This window comes from Dendrobates tinctorius, unplaced genomic scaffold (genome assembly GCF_039654945.1).
Source record: "Dendrobates tinctorius isolate UK_male_01 unplaced genomic scaffold, ASM3965494v1 ptg000084l, whole genome shotgun sequence".
NCBI lineage: Eukaryota > Metazoa > Chordata > Amphibia > Anura > Dendrobatidae > Dendrobates > Dendrobates tinctorius.
Genome location: NW_027361752.1, coordinates 31,836,700 through 31,842,699, shown reverse-complemented (window position 1 = coordinate 31,842,699; position 6,000 = coordinate 31,836,700).

The following is a 6,000-nucleotide window of genomic DNA, read 5'->3' as shown; positions in this document are numbered from 1 at the left end:
GTGCGGCGCGCTAAAGGGTCCGGGTTGCCACGTGACAGGAGCAGTCGAGTCGGGCAGGACGTGAGTTTTTACTTTACAGTGTAGATCTGTAAGTGGGCGTGTCAGGTGGGGTGGCAGGGGTTGTGAGCTGCAGCGCTGATTGGTTCACCACGGCAGTGAGGGCGGTGCATTTATGAGCGCGCTCACATCCAGATCCTGGGGCAGGCTGGGATGGTGGAAGGCGCGCATTCAGGAGCACGCCTTTCTACCCCTCTCAAGGCGGCGCGCGCATTCAGGAGCGCGCATTTTTACCTCTCGCCGCGCTTTTCACAGGTTCACAGGTGCAGAGTCTGCATTTCACAGGTGCTGGGCGCATTTCACAGGTGCAGCGTCTGCGCATTTCACAGGTGCAGCGTCTGCGCATTTCACAGGTGCAGCGTCTGCGCATTTCACAGGTGCTGGGCGCATTTCACAGGTGCTGGGCGCTTTTCACAGGTGCAGCGTCTGCGCATTTCACAGGTGCTGGGCGCTTTTCACAGGTGCAGAGTCTGCGCATTTCACAGGTGCAGCGTCTGCGCATTTCACAGGTGCAGCGTCTGCGCATTTCACAGGTGCTGGGCGCATTTCACAGGTGCAGAGTCTGCGCATTTCACAGGTGCAGCGTCTGCGCATTTCACAGGTGCAGCGTCTGCGCATTTCACAGGTGCAGCGTCTGCGCATTTCACAGGTGCAGCGTCTGCGCATTTCACAGGTGCTGGGCGCATTTCACAGGTGCAGAGTCTGCGCATTTCACAGGTGCAGCGTCTGCGCATTTCACAGGTGCAGCGTCTGCGCATTTCACAGGTGCTGGGCGCTTTTCACAGGTGCAGAGTGTGCATTTCACAGGTGCTGGGCGCGCTTTTCACAGGTGCAGCATCTGCGCATTTCACAGGTGCAGCGTCTGCGCATTTCACAGGTGCAGAGTGTGCATTTCACAGGTGCTGGGCGCTTTTCACAGGTGCAGAGTCTGCGCATTTCACAGGTGCTGGGCGCATTTCACAGGTGCAGAGTGTGCATTTCACAGGTGCTGGGCGCTTTTCACAGGTGAAGCGTCTGCGCATTTCACAGGTGCTGGGCGCGCTTTTCACAGGTGCAGCGTCTGCGCATTTCACAGGTGCTGGGCGCGCATTTCACAGGTGTGTTTTTCACAGGCCCATCACCTGTGAAATGCGCAGACGCTGCACCTGTGAAATATGCTCCCAGCACCTGTGAAATGCGAAGACGCTGCACCTGTGAAAAGCGTGCCCAGCACCTGTGAAATGCACAGACGCTGCCTTTCACCTTCCCAGCCTGCCCCAGGATCTGGATGTGAGCGCGCTCATAAATGCACCGCCCTCACTGCCGTGGTGAACCAATCAGCGCTGCAGCTCACAACCCCTGCCACGCCCACTACAGATCTACACTGCAAAGTAAAAACTCGCGGGCGGGACATGGAGGTGATGGCGGCGGGGATTGATTTGGTGGTTTTCTTTTTCGATGAAGGAGGTGGTTGATTAAAAAGAAACAGAAATTGGGAATTTGTTTTTAAATGTTGCTAGTTATACACGCTATAAACACGTCACCGCACTCCAGGCCTTTCTTGGAGACATACCGTATTTTTCGGACTATAAGACGCACCGGACCATAAGACGCACCCCAATTTTCAGTAGGAAAATAGGGGGAAAAAAAATAACGTGTCAAATGGCGGTCCGTCTTACAGTCCGAATTCAGCTTACCTGGGAAGGGATCCGGCACAGGTGGAGAAGTAGTCACAGGGGTTATTCAGTGGTCCAGGCTCGTGCGGTGGCAGATCTGCGCTGGGGCAGGTTGGTTGTGCTGGGGCAGCTGTTCTGAGGCAGGGGCAGCAGTGCTGGGGCAGGTGGGCTCAGCGGGCTGTGCTCCGATGCAGGGGCGGCGGCTCCGCCGGCATTTCTTCGCAGCCCGGAGGCCTCCGCACTTCCCTTGCTGGCCTCCGCCATGTTGCGGTGGCCTCCGGGAGCATGGACGCCGGAAAGATGGCCGCCGGTCCGGGGACGGCGCATGCGCGGGATGAGATCTGATCCCGCGCATGCGCCGTCCCCGGACCGGCGGCCATCTTTCCGGCGTCCATGCTCCCGGAGGCCACCGCAACATGGCGGCGGCCAGCAAGGGAAGTGCGGAGGCCTCCGGGCTGCGAAGAAATGCCGGCGGAGCCGCCGCCCCTGCACCGGAGCACAGCCCGCTGCCACCACCGCACTGCAGAGCGCCGCCCGCTGCCACCACCGCACCGCAGAGCCCCGCCCGCTGCCACCAGGTTAGTACCGTGTATTGCGACCATAAGACGCACCCCCCACTTTCCCCAAAAATTTTGGGGGAAAAAAGTGCGTCTTATGGTCGGAAAAATACGGTATTTATTTATGTGGATGTTATTTTTATTTTAACTTTTTTTAATTGAATATAATTTTCTTTATATATATATATAAACTTAAACCATGTGATCACTTGTACAACACACGACAAACCCAGCATATACGATCACTCTCCTGTGACACCTGCCCCAGAGGCCGCGCTTCATGGGTGTACAAACATGGCCGACAGGTGGTCTGCAGCAGATGCCCAATCTGCCCTGACAGTGGCACCCTCCCCTGCAGGTTTATTTGGGTTTGTACGATTACGCCTTCACCGGATCTATCATTTTTTGTATATTCATATTCTGAGTATTTCTGTGGTTACAGCCCAGAGCTGCTGTTTGGCTTCGAAAACTGTAGTTTTTTTTGGGTGTTTGCTTTTTTTGTAGGAGGGATGAACATAAACACAACAGATCTGGAACTGTGCGTTAATTTTTTCGCCATATAATATTACCTCTGTTCTCCAGGCCAGTATGAATGACCCCAATTTTTTATTTTTATACTTTTTTTTACTACTTTCAAAACAAGCAAAAAACTTTTCATGGCTGTTTATTTCCTGAAAAGTTTTTTAAATCCATTTTTTCCATCGATAGAGCTGTGCGAGGGCTTATTTTTCCATAATGAGCTTTTCAATCAAAATGTATTATTTTTTAGGCCAGATGAACAAAAACAACACATTTGATAATGGATTTTATTTTTTTTTTTAATAATTTTATTTTCTTTTTTACACTTCTTCACAAAGCTGATTTTGAAAACCGTTTTCATCTCGATATTTGATTTTCCTCACTTAGGGCTCCTTTACATCTTCTGATATACCCAGTACCGGAGATATCGGTGTCCGTGTGATGCACTGGCGCCTTGGAAAGAGAGGTGCTGTTTGCGTTGTTCCCCAGTGCCGGTGCTGAAGACATCTTGCATCATTCTCTGCTCTGCCGGTGATCAGGGAAGAATGTGGAGAGTTGTACTTAACTGATAACAGCGAGAGCAGGCGGTGGCTGATGGGAGTATTCATCATTAATAAATAAAAAAAAAAAAGCGTTGAAGATTATTTATCCCCCACACATGGATTACAGCATGGGATGGAACGACGGACAGGTGAGGGATATTGTTTTTTTATTTTAATACAGGAGACGAGGGATTCAGTGGAATTAGGCGTTAGGTGAGTATAACTGTGTTTGTTATTTGGGCGAGACCTGTGTTTTGTTTTATTTCAAATAAAGGACTTTATTCTGGCTGTGAGATTATTTACAATACAACTATAGGATTAGTAATGGATAGGTGTCTCATAGACGCCTCTCCGTTACTAAGCCGTGGGCTTGATGTCACCTGACAATACAAAGGTGACATCAACCCCACAAATATGAACCCACTTGCCACCGCTACAGGGCAAGTGGGAAAAGTGCCAGAATTGGTGCATCTAACAGATGTGCCTTTTCCGGGTGGCTGTGGGCTGTTATTTTTAAGCTGGGGGGGGGGGGCGCCAATATCCATGACCTCTTAACAGCCTGAGAATACCATCCCCCAGCTGTCAGCTTTAGCTTGTCTGGTTGTCAAAAACTAGATAAGTAATTTAAAAAAAAAAAAACTGCTAGGAGTCCCCCACCTGTTCTTGATAACCAGCCTTGCTGAGGGTTGCAGCCCCCAGCGGTCAGTTTTGCCTGGCTGGTTATCAAAAAATACAAGGAAACCCACACCATTTTTTATTTGTAGCACAAGTGGCGGCTGAGGAATACTACACCCATCAGCCGCCGCCTTCTCTTGCTGTTATCAGTTGAATATATCTCAATATTCTCCCTTGCTAGCGCTGATCGCAGTGTGAGCAGGGGAGAATGATGTGAGCTGTCTTCAGCACCAGACACTGGGAAACAGCGTTGACAGTGCCGCGGATTCCCAGGCTCCAGTACGGCTCACACTGATGACACACGGATGTCATCCATGTGTCATCAGTGTGCAGAATGCTTTGCGGCCCGTGCTGCTGTTAAAAAACGGACCTGACCGTGTCTTTTGCCTGCAGTCAAACGGTCTATAGAAACAGACTTACGTGCACAGACCCATTCACTTGAATGTGTCTCCATTACGAGTGAAAACGATCACCACACATACCAGAGACACGGATGTCTGAAAGAACCCTTATATAGCGCCATACAGACATCACTGTCCCCACTGGGGCTCACAATCAGTATGTCTTTAGAAAGTGAGAAGAAACAAGAACCCGGAGGAAACCCATGCAAACACGGGAACATACAGACTCCTTGCAGATGTTGTCCTTGGTGGGATTTCAACCCAGGACCCCAGAGCTGCAAGGCTTCAGTGCTAACCACTGAGCCACCATGCCGCCTTTATAGCAGATTAGTTTTGACATCTGTACTGCATGATCCATTATACAGATCAGAAATAATTTATTTTTGGGTTAAACGGTTATTTTTTGATTTTATTTCCTCTATTGACAATTTTCATCCAGAAAACAGAATCTGAAATGCACGTTAGGAAAATGCAGTCGAACCCATCTTCCTCTGTGTGAGGTCATTGACTATAATAGGGTCTAAATGAGATGGGAAAATTGTTGGTGTGAATAATGCTCCTCATCACTGACCGGCACCGGAGTAGACCCCCTCATCAGTGACCGGCAGCGGAGTAGACCCCCCCCCTCATCACTGACCGCCAGCGGAGTAGTCTCCCCCCCCCCCATCACTGACCGCCAGCGGAGTAGTCTCCCCCCCCCCATCACTGACCGCCAGCGGAGTAGTCTCCCCCCTCATCACTGACCGCCAGCGGAGTAGTCTCCCCCCCTCATCACTGACCGGCAGCAGAGTAGTCTCCCCCCCTCATCACTGACCGGCAGCGGAGTAGTCTCCCCCCCTCATCACTGACCGGCAGCAGAGTAGTCTCCCCCCCTCATCACTGACCGGCAGCGGAGTAGTCTCCCCCCCTCATCACTGACCGGCAGCGGAGTAGTCTCCCCCCCTCATCACTGACCGGCAGCGGAGTAGTCTCCCCCCCTCATCACTGACCGGCAGCGGAGTAGTCTCCCCCCCTCATCACTGACCGGCAGCGGAGTAGTCTCCCCCCCTCATCACTGACCGGCAGCGGAGTAGTCTCCCCCCCTCATCACTGACCGGCAGCGGAGTAGTCTCCCCCCCTCATCACTGACCGGCAGCGGAGTAGTCTCCCCCCCTCATCACTGACCGGCAGCGGAGTAGTCTCCCCCCCTCATCACTGACCGGCAGCGGAGTAGTCTCCCCCCCTCATCACTGACCGGCAGCGGAGTAGTCTCCCCCCCTCATCACTGACCGGCAGCGGAGTAGTCTCCCCCCCTCATCACTGACCGGCAGCGGAGTAGTCTCCCCCCCTCATCACTGACCGGCAGCGGAGTAGTCTCCCCCCCTCATCACTGACCGGCAGCGGAGTAGTCTCCCCCCCTCATCACTGACCGGCAGCGGAGTAGTCTCCCCCCCTCATCACTGACCGGCAGCGGAGTAGTCTCCCCCCCTCATCACTGACCGGCAGCGGAGTAGTCTCCCCCCCTCATCACTGACCGGCAGCGGAGTAGTCTCCCCCCCTCATCACTGACCGGCAGCGGAGTAGTCTCCCCCCCTCATCACTGACCGGCAGCGGA